Raw genomic sequence first — 11,885 nt, 5'->3', positions numbered from 1 at the left:
GTCCATAATTTGCCCCAACTGCACATACGTGCAGTTATTTTTAGTCCCTTACAGTTTCTTTGTATTTTGTTGCTGGAGGAGACGTTTGTCCAGGTGCAAGCACTGCAGCAAAGGGTCCCAGGCGCCAGGTCCCAGCCTGTCTCATATACACAGTAAGTGAGGCTATAGGAGTAGATGAGGCGCTCCAGGGAGAGCGTGCAGTGTGTGAGAAACAGAGAGCTGGTAGTGAGCTTCTGTCTCCTAATTCTGTTCTGGTTCCAAGGTTTAATTTTTCAAGATTCTTTTCTTGGAGAGAGAGAGGGAGAAGGGGAGGAAGGCTGACCTATGTGTTCAGCAATATGGCAAGTAACATAAAAAGACAGAATGTGCCATATGTATCTCCCCTGTGTCCCTACAGATTTACTCTATACCCTTCTCCACCCTGCTGTATACTCTGGAAAGCTGATCTGTGTGGCCTGGCATCAGCAAAGCCCCCATGCCCTGTGGGTTGCATTTGGGACCATACGGAGGGTGGGGAGGGCAAGTAATGATTGGGGATGATCAGTTGGTCTGTAATTTGTACAAAAAGGAACAGAGTTTCTTTAAAGTAATTAAGACAAGCCAATAATACCGCTGATATTTTCTTTAAAATGCTTGGTGACTAAATACAGGTAGTTAAGAAAAATTCACAAGCGAAATATGAATCAAAAGACACTGTCTCTTTGCACTCAGATCTGGACCTTGACTCTGAATTATGACTTATTCTTCCAAATCTTCCAAATAATGACTGGTCATTGAACTTGGTTTTGGAAACTTCAAAGCCAAAAATTTGACTTTTGTCAGTTTCTTTTTATGATGACATCCGCCTTCCTGAGGCAATAAGCATAAAATACTATAGCTGAAGATATTATTTTTGCAGAAACATTTTTATTATATTAGTTTATAACCCATTTTGGGATCTTTTATAGGATATTTTTTGTTCCGAGGTGCAAGTCAGAAAAATATACCATGTAAAGAGTTTTTCATCCCACTTAGTTCAAATATAGCCTATTAAATTGAAGGCTAGAGATAGACAGGAAAGGAATGGGTTTCTCATATGTCTATTAGAAAGTAGAAAATTAACCACAATTAAATCAGTTCATTAAGTCCTAGGTAATTAATTCTTGCTCTGCTGATCTTGGGTTAATGATTCTTCTTTCATAAAATCATTTGCAACAGGGCTAAAAGAAATGGAAAGCCCTGACTTTAGCTTTCTCTACCCTCTGACAGGTGTCCATGGTGATGATGTCAGGTTATAATGGAAAACCTGTTCACACCACTTCGTCCTCTATAACATCAATGGTTAAGGCTATCTGGTACAGTCTTTTGCTGAGGCAATTGTTTTGTTTGTTTGTTTTGGACTTTTGACTTAATTTCTGATCCGTGGCTTGTGGAGGTATCTTTATGTTCTTGCTACTCATGGTGTGGTTCTCAGATCATCATCATCATCATCATCATCATCATCTAGGCACTTGTTAGCAATAAAGAATCTCAGGCCCCACCCCAGGTCTACTGAATCAGACTTTGCATTTCACCAAGATTCCCCAGATGAGGAAATGTACTTTACAGCTTAAAAAGCACTGATTTAGGTACGGGTGAGGGAGAAGCAGAAACTGCCTCTTGATAATTAAAAGTGTTTCCTGGGCTTCCCTGGTGGCGCAGTGGTTGAGAATCTGCCTGCCAATGCAGGGGACACGGGTTCGAGCCCTGGTCTGGGAAGATCCCACATGCCGCAGAGCAACTGGGCCCGTGCGCCACAACTACTGAGCCTGCGCGTCTGGAGCCTGTGCTCCGCAACAAGAGAGGCCGCGATGGTGAGAGGCCCGCGCACCGCGATGAAGAGTGGCCCCCGCTTGCCACAACTAGAGAAAGCCCTCGCACAGAAACGAAGACCCAACACAGCCAAAAATAAATAAATCAATCAATAATTTAAAAAAAAAAAAAAAAGTGTTTCCTGTTAAAGTATTATAAAACCCACAACACTGGAGTGAAGGAGAATGGAAATCTTCACTGAGGTACAATGCATAATAATTTTATAGTGATTTAGTCAAATATTACACTGAGGGTAAGAACATATTATGAACATTCAGGCTGTTATGGGTTGAATTTTATCCCGTCAAAATTTATATGTTGAAATACTAACCCCCAGTACCTCAGAATGTGATCGTATTTGGAAATAGCGTTGTTGAAGATGTAATTATTTAAAAGGAGGTCAGACTGGAGTAAGGTGGGCCCCTAATCCAGTATGTCTGGTGTCCTTATAAAAAGAGGAAATTCGGACACGGATATACACACAAGGAGAACACCATGTGAAGATGAAGGCAGAGACTGGGTGATTCAGCAGAAGCCAAGAAACACCAAAGATTTCTAGCAAACCACTAGAAGCTAGGAGAGAGGCATGGCACAGATTCTCCCTCAAGGCCTCAGAAAGACCCACCCTGCTGACACCTTGATTTCACACTTATAGCCTCCAGAGCCATAAGACAATAAATTCCTATTGCTTTGAGCTACCGAGCTTGTTATGGCAGTCCTACCAAGCTAATACAAGAGCATAGAAGAATCCTCAGAGCCCTCTAATTCATCCTATAATGTGTGTATGACTGTCTTCTGCTGAAGTTATATTAAACCTGGAGACAAAATATTTCTTTTGGAAAAAACATATCAATTTGTTGACAAGTATGCCAGTCTTTGCACATATGAACTTAAGTTGGCTTCTTTGCAGACTGAGAGTAACACAATTGCTGAAATATGTTTATATTGACAACATTTTGGAATTACATGTGTATAATTAACCCAGAAGGAGTTGAGACTCTCTTTTTGTTTTGTTAATGTTTTTTGTACTCTGGTGTTGACCTAATTAAAAATCTGGAGATGCTAACTTTTTTCTTGTATCTTCCTTACTAACATGAGAAAGCAAACACTTGGTGTTGCCCAGAGCTGTCAAGAAAACCCCCAAATAGTTTAGGTATAGAAGACATACTAACAGTTATATTTTGTCTGTGGGACCTGAATTCAGCAAAGGAGATTTTTAAAAGAATTGTCAAAAGAGGCAAGATGCGAATAAAATTTATAAGAATGTAAATATAAAAAATGATTGTAGGCTTGGATCAGAGTGATAACATTTAAAATCAACACAGCAGCAAATAATAATTAAGAACTCTAAACTTTTCAAAAGTAAGCCTTTTATTGAAATAGATTACAGATCATGAAAAAAGAATGCACAAAAGACAACAGGCTCTTGAGTGAAAATATTATGTGATATAAAAATGTTATTATCCAGACAAAACACACAGAAGGCACAGAATAAATTTTGCTGTTTCTTCCTAAAAGCAGACTGTATGATCAAAGTGCACATTTCACTACCCAATAAATAATTGTTGGATTAACTAACGAATAGTTTCATTGGGAAAGAAAATTAAAACACTGCTCACTTAACTGTAGGGCTATTTCTTGAATCTGGTTGTAGTTTGAGGGGCCAGAAAAGGCTCTATTTGGTTGGTTGGTTGAAACATGAGCCAAAAGGTGGCCTACAGTAGATGCAGTTGAAATGCCAGAACGGCCTTGTTGTACTGTAGCAGAAAGTATCCAAAGGCTTAGGGATATTGGAACATTAGAGTGAATTTACCATGTGAGACCTGCTCACCCAGCCTTAGGAGGCTGGTGGAAGCCACTAGGCCAAGTGGAAGGTAGTTTTCACCATAAATTAGAGAAATAAATTTGTGAGCAGAGCCCAGCATCCTTGAAGAGTTCTGTGGTCACTCTTTGTAGGTCAGAAATTAGAGTGGAAACTGCTGCCACTAAAGTTGGGTCCCTAAATATAATGGGGATAAAATGGATCTCAGGGTGGCAGAGACTATGTGTCCACATTTAATCACCAAAGATAAGGCGGGTGTGGTTGCCATGTGGACATTAGAGTCAAAGCAGTAATGAGAATAGTCTGACTCACAGAGACCTATGGCACTGGCTATTGATGATGGTGTCCCTAGCAGAACACAGATGGGCAGTTCAATTCTTACAGCTCTGTATAAGTGGAAGTGTTTATAGGTCAAGTGAACAGAAACTTAACTTGAATCACCAGTACCGAGAGAGTAACAGCCCCTCGACAAATTCCCAAGCTTGAGGAAGTTTACCGACGCAGAACCCCTTGAATGAAAGGGTGGATGAATCCTCTTGCAAAAATCTAAACTGTTAGTCACTCTCCAAGTCTTCTCCCAAAGAGACCTATGGCCTTTTACCAGGGTGACTGTAAAAGTCACTGGGGAAAAAGAAATAATCATACTTCTCAAAGACTACTGGATGCTGGCTCTGAACTGAATTGATTCCAGGAAAGCCAAATGTCACTGTGTTCCACCTGGTGAGAGTAGGGGCTTATAGAGGTCAGGTGATCAATGGAGTTTTAGCTCGGATCTGCCCACTGTGGCCCCAATGAACCTCCCAAACCATTATTGGTTATTTCTCCAATCCCAGAATGCATGATTAGAATAGACACACTCAGACACGGCCAGAATTTCCACACTCATTCTCTGACCTGTGGAGAGAGGGCTATTATAGTAGAAAAGGCCAAGTGGAAGCCACTAGAACAGCCTCTACCTAGGAAACTAGTAAAGCACAATCAGTACCACATTCCTGGAGGAATGGCAGAGATTAATGCCACCATCGAGGACTTAAATTATGTAGCGGTGATGGTTCTCACCACATCCTCATTCAATTCACCTATGTGGCCTATGCGGAAAACAGATGGATCTTGGAGAAAGTGGGTTATCATATACTTAACCAGGTGGTGATTCCTATTGTCTTATTGTAGTTGCTAGACCAGAAATAGTTTCATTGCTTGAGGACATAAACACATCCCCGGGTTTGCAGCTTTTGATCTGGCAAATGCTCTTTTCTCCACATCTGTCCATAGGCCCACCAGAAGCAGTTTGCTTTCAGCTGGCCAAGTCAGCAATACACCTTCACTGTCGTATGCCAGGGATATATCAACTCTCCAGCCCTCTGTCATAATTTATTCTGCAAGAACCTTGATCACCTTTCCCTTCTACAAGGTATCACACTGATCTATTACATTGATATTATTATACTGATTGGACCTAATGAACAAAAAGTAGCAACTACTTTAAGCTTATTGGGAAGGCATTTGCTTGTCAGAGTGTGGGAAATTAACCTAAATAAAATGCACGTGCCTCCACGTCTGTGAAATTTCCAGGGATTCAGTAGCATGGGACATGTCGAGATATTCCTTCTAAGGTGAAGGGTAAGTTGTATCTAACCCCTCTTACAACCCCAAAATAGGCACAATGCCTACTGGGCCTCTTTGCATTTTGAAGGCAACTTATTTGTCATTTGCATGTGTTACTCTAAACCATTTACTGAGTGAACTGAAAAGCTGCGAGTTTTGAGTGGGGTCCAGAACAAGAGAAGGCTCTGCAACTGGTCCAGGCTGCCTTGTAGGTCATTCTGCTACTTGGGCAACATGACGTCACAGATCCAATGTGCCTGAAGTGTTGGTGCCAAATAAAGATGCTGTTTAGAACCTCTGACTGAAAGCAATCATTTGATTGACGTGAATAATAAGCAGGTTTTAAAACTTTTCCAAATTCTCCCTTATTCTTTATTTTTCCCTCTGCACACTTCACCTGATGCGATGGTTCATCTTGTCTCTCAACTTGGCTGGGCCACAGTATCTATGTATATGGTCAACTAGTATTCCAGATGTTTCTGTAAAGATGATTTTGGATGAGATTAACATTTATATTAGTGGACTTTGAGTAAAGCAGATTGCTCTCTATAATGTGGGTGTGCCTCGTCCAATCAGTCGAAGGCCCCAGTAGAATAGAAGAATGACCTCCTCTGAGCAAGAGGAAATTCTGTGGTCAACAGTCTTTGGACTTGAACTGCAACATGGCTCTCTCCTGGTCTCCAGCCTGCTGGTCCACCCAGCAGATTTTAATCTTGCTAGTCTCCAAAACTGCGTCAGCCAAGTTCTTAAAATAAATATTTCTATATATTAACACATCCTGTGGGTTCTGTCTCTTTGGAGAATAATACAATAGATTTCTCCATGCTGTGGAGTAATTTCTCGTTGTCCAACAGAGCAGCCTTGAAAAGCATTACCAAAGCTGTATAAAATAGTTACTCTGTGATCCAAATCTCTAGCTCTCAACTCCACAATCTCAAAAATACTTGCTGTGTGTTAAGAGGCACTGGTCGAATTTGGTCCCTAGATCCCACATTGGTTTAAAGAAAGAGATCAGTGCTGGAATAAATTGACTAAGTTCAAAGAACAGAGTGAAGACAAATAACCAAGTTAGCTTCATCAGTGATGTCTATATATTTTCTAATTAATGTCAAATATGTTTAGGATGAAACTTTCTTGAATAGCTGTCTTCCCTGAGAAGATAACCAGATAATTGATAATTCTTGGTTTTATTGTTTGCTCCATGTAGACAATCTTACCTGACTTGCTATGGTTGAGCTATGAATAGTGGAGTTAAAATAAATTTAAATTTAATGTGTTTATTATACATTAGAACTGTTATTCAAGTTTTTTAAAGAATCAAAATATTTTAAAATACTAGATAAGGGGGGGTGGTGGTGGAATGAATTGGGAGATTGGAATTGACATATATACACTAATATGTATAAAATGGATAACTAATAAGAACCTGCTGTATAAAAAAGTAAATTAAATAAAATTTAAAAATTTTTTAAATTTAAAAAATAAAATAAAATACTAGATAAAATACCACCAGCATTTATTCATTTCTCTAGTATGCTGCAGGGAAAGGAAGATCCAAAAACTCTGATTAAATTTTAAGTTTTAGACACTAGATGGTGCTGACTAACCATCTCTCTCTTTCTCTCTCTCATTTTTTTGCCTTCATAGCCTTCAACCCCAGTTAATGTTTTCTATTGTCAGCTGGCAAACTGAAGAGAGGACAAATATAAAGGCTATTTACTGAAAATGTTGAACAAGATAGAGGTTTATTAATGGAGAACCAAACACATATTGTAATTCAATTGCTGGCAAAATTATTTTCTTTATTGTCATATATCTGTATGGTTAAAAGCAGGAAATAGGATCTGCACTGAAAGGTGGACAAAAAATATGGTCTGGCTAAATGCAATCAGCATTGACTGGGAGTGCTTATCTTGACCAAATAAGAAGTGGAGGGAAATGACTGTAACATATTACATCTGCTGAGCAGCTTTGAAAAACTGTTTTTGACCACACATAATAGACCATTTGCCTTTTCATCATTCCTGCACCCAAGAACACTAGTAGGGCTTGCAAATGTTAGAAAAGATTCTTTCTCCGGAGAATTTAACCTGAAAGTAAAGAAAAAAGGTCCCTGTAAGAAATTTTCTTGGAGGCCCAGTATTTGAATTGTATCACTGCTCGTCCCTTTGGATTCTATTTACCACTAGAGTTGTCTAGCCTGTATAAATCATTCAGTGTGGTTTATAATGTTCTTTCAGTGATGGTCTGATTACAAAGTAGAGCTAAGATTAGAAATCAAGTGAGACATGAATAATACTACCTACTAGTTTTTAAGACCCTTTCAGAGGCAAAATTCTGAATTTAAAATGCTCCAAGATCTTTGATAAGATGAATGGTGAAGATTCGGAGAATATCAATAATGAAGCAATCCAAAGAACCTTGTAGGCCTTCCTCCCTGAAAGCCTAGACTAGGGAATATTAAAAATCACAAATGTTGAGCAAGGTATTTTTGGGCCTTAAAAATATGTTGAAGCAACAGGGGAAGAAAGTATTAATGTTCGATAGAGTGCTTCTCCAAAGGGAAAGAGGCAATAAATGAGGTTAAATTTAACAGCATCTGAAGTATTTATCAGTATTTTTGGAGACAGGCTAAGGAAGATCACCTTTAACAACCAAAGTTAGCATAATGGCCCTAATCAGGGCAGCCCCCAGCCCTTCAGCCTTCTTCCTGTTTCCTTTCAGTGCTGGAGTCAATCTATTACCAAGGTTGTTGCTCCAGAATCAAACCCATGTGCCTCCCTCAAATAGAAACCAACTACTCTTAGCTAAGTTTCAGGAGGAAGCTGCAAAGAGAAAAAAACAAGAACATGTTAGAACCAGCTGGGCCCAAGATGGCAGGAGATTCCACTTCCAGTAGATATTGAGCCTCATTATACACTCATTGTAATACATTAGCATATGCTAAATGACACACCCACCAGCACCAGGACAGTTGACAATTGCCATGACAACAACCGGTACAGCCCATACTAGGACTGAAAAGGAGAGTTGCAACTATTCCAGGTCCAAACCATGCCCCAGTACTCAGTAACTCATGAATATTCTTCCCATTCTTTCCAAATCTCTCCCTTTTACTTCTACCCTCCTATATATTTGCTGTCTCCTCTCATATTGGGTTGAGAAGTTGATTTGCAAACTAGGTTCCAGCTCCTCCATTCTTTGGCCATTGAATAAAGCGCATGCTGTTCCAGTCTCAGTATCGGTTTCCTTATTGGCTGCGTAAGTTGGAAAAAGAACCTCCCTGGCCGAGACAGGGGGTCTTGGGCTGGGCTAGGACCCTGGCACAGGTTTGGTTGACCAATTTGGTAACAAATACTCAGGTTATCTGAGGAGTCAAACTTTCAAAATATGTTAGGGGACTATAATCCTCCAGGGCACAGACCCATCCTATTTTTATTTATGAATAAGCATTTCTGAGGCTCCCTTCTCTTCAGAGTGATGAACTCATGGCCTTCTTTGAGGTCACGATGAAGGATATAAGTATATACACATTGGGTGCTGTTCTCCAGATGCCAAGTCTCTCTCCAGGTAGTAATTAGGAAGGAGTTTTACAGAACATTTAGTAATGGTGCCCTGGGAGTCTGAAGAGTTAATTTCTCTCTTTAGACAATTACTACCAAAGGGTTACTTCTGGGAGGAAATCTATTTTATTCTGTTCATAAAAGAGACGAAGCTGCAAGCTGAAGTGCGGTGGGGGCAGACGTGCATTGTTAATATCTTTAAAAACAGAAAAGAATAGGATTCAAGGGACCTCAATAAATCAAAGAAAAGACCTCTTAAAAATAGTGATAAGCGCCAGATGGCACACATAGAAATCAATACTCTGAGTCCTTTAGGGACTGGTTTAATTGTTTCAGGTCCCATGTAGCATCTGACACAGAGATTTGCACTTAGTGGGTGCCTAGTTAATATTTTCTGAATTAGATTGAATTGGGCACAAGTACACACACACACACACACACACACACACACACAGGGCTGGTAATCAGAAGAACACAAGCTGAAAAAGTTGCTAATGCTACAATCTTATCTGGTGTGGACAAGTAATATTTCAGCTATAGTTCCTTAATTTCCAGGACATTTGTGTTCAATTTTAAACATAACAATTTAAAATTTGAGTCTGAGATTAAATGAAGTAATTCAGAAAAATAACAATAGCATTATATTAAAAGCATCATTCTATTCATTCATTCATTCACTTCATAAACATTTTGTGTTGAGATAGGTAACAGGCTGCCTCTGACTTGGAGAAGTTCACATAGCACAGTGAATGATTCTTCTGAAGCACCTCCATGTACAAGGCATTCTCTGAAGCGGGGTTGAGTAGGCTCCAAGGACCTCCTATGTAAAATAATAGCCTTCCTACGCGGGTTCCGTGGCTCTGACTCAACTTCAAACTTCCCTTCCATACCCTCCTGTGTGATGCTGGATCTGGATCTCTGCGGGCTACCTTTTCCCTGCGCCCCCTGGCTCCCTGTTAAAGTCTGCCAATAGAGGGCGCTAGACAGCAGCAGAGGTAAAGAAGAGACTCGCCCCTTTTGGTTGGTTTGCTGTTCATGTCAGTGTCAGGCCAGCTCAGCAGCTGGTTTCAGTGAACAGACTGCTTCCATATTTTCAGAAGCTGCCTTACAACATCCCTCAGAGATACTGTCCCCAGTGAGCCAGTCACCCCCAGCTCCCCCCAGACTTAATCCCAGCCCCTTAGGCACCAACAGCAGCTAGCAGCCTGGTGCTAGTGGCCTGGATCCCACCTCCACTGACATCTTTTCTAATTTCCAGGTTCTAGTCACTCCATCCTGTTCCCTTTGCTCCCCCAGCCCTGGGGGTAGCAGCAGCTTCCTAAAGTTCTATCTCTATGTGACCTCAGTGTCCTCTCTTCATTTTTATAGCCTTTGTTGTTCTCCTATACTCTGTCAACCCATTCTCTGTATGACATTTTCGCTGTTAAAACTGCTGGTGTGTTTTCTGTTTTCCTAACCGGACCCAGACGAACATCCTCTTCTGATCACTTGTTAACACCTGATACATTAGTGACCTTCTTATTCATTGTCCCCTACATTCCATTTGAATATAAGTTCCTTCAGAGCAGAGAATTTGTATTTGCTTTCCTACTGAATCCCCAGCTCTTCTACTTAGTAAGCCCTCAATACACATTTGTTGAATGAACAAATAAATGGATGAAGAATGCTGAATCCATGAATGCATGCGTGAATGAATGAAACAGCGATGGCTATTACCAGTCTACTGCTCTCATCCTCCTTCTCTCCGCTACCTTATCCCATTCCCATCCGTGTCACTCTGTTACCTTTCCTAGACTAAATTCAGCTTTTACTGCCACCCCCCATGCTAGTTGGTACAGAATAAAACTATCAATATTGGATAATTTAGGTCAGTGTTTCTCAACTGACCTCCCCAAGGGACATTTGGCAGTGTCTGGAGAGTTTTTAGGTCGTCATGACTGGGAGGTGAGGGCCTTTGGGCATCTAATGGGTAGAGGCCAGGGTTGCTGCTACACATTGAACAAGACAGCCCTCCCCCCAACAAAGAATTATCTGGTCCAAAATCTTATGAATACTGCTATTTAGAAACCCTGGTTTAGCATTAACCTGTTTAGAAGCAAGGGATTCTTCAGATAATCTTTTTAGGCACCTTTTGGTATTGTGAATTTATTTCTTCATCTATACAAGGCCAAGTGTTCTCAATGAAAAAAGATACAACTGGCTTGATCATGATCAAAGACCCAGATTGTTTGTTTGTTTGTTTGTTTGTTTTTAATGACATCTGGAATTCTGTAGACAGAATATCCAGGTGACTGGCTCTCTGGCTGGACTCTTTTTAGAGTTATAGAGACTGAGCCTATGATTAAAAGGGGGTAGTGATGTGATAGCTGGGGAGGGGGGCAGCAGGTTGTTTATGAAGGTGCATAAGAAATGTTTAAAAGAATAGAGTGTCTTATTTACATTAATTCAAATCCCATAATGATAATAATTATAAGAACCAGCTGTTTTTTCCCAAATAATCCAGAGAGTAGCCATTAATTGGAGACACAGAGTTTAAAAATGACATAAATCACTTGGGTATTTGCATTTTGAAGGTCATTTCGGATAAACCAGGTGGTTTCCTCCTGGACTTCAATTATCAAAATCTATTTTCTTAAAAAAAATTGACCCACTTGGGTAATTGCTATTCTGATGAACTCCAACCCTAAGCTTCTTCCTCGACTCCCACACTTCCCTGAGCAAGTTCACTCTATCATCTTAGCTACCAAAATATCCAAGAGGCATATTTCTCTTTTCCATGTATGGCAGTAATCCCATCTAATACATCAAATGGAATACAAAGCGCTATGTGACTATCATAAATTTTTCCAGCACAATTCCCAGAGTCATTACTTAGTGTCATCCTCTTTCCAAACTAGACTTACTAACTTTTTAGTAAACACATTTGAGACTTCATCCTTATTTACCATCTTTAAATTATAACTCCACTAATCAGATAATTAAATATGGTCATTAAAAGGACATTTAGTTGGGTTCACGTACGTGCTGCTACAATTGCAGTTTTTTAAAGCCATTAAAGATAGCAC

The sequence above is a fragment of the Eubalaena glacialis genome, chromosome 5, assembly GCF_028564815.1.
Source record: "Eubalaena glacialis isolate mEubGla1 chromosome 5, mEubGla1.1.hap2.+ XY, whole genome shotgun sequence".
Taxonomy (NCBI): domain Eukaryota; kingdom Metazoa; phylum Chordata; class Mammalia; order Artiodactyla; family Balaenidae; genus Eubalaena; species Eubalaena glacialis.
The sequence above is the reverse complement of the archived record's forward strand: the minus strand, read 5'-3'. Positions refer to the sequence as shown.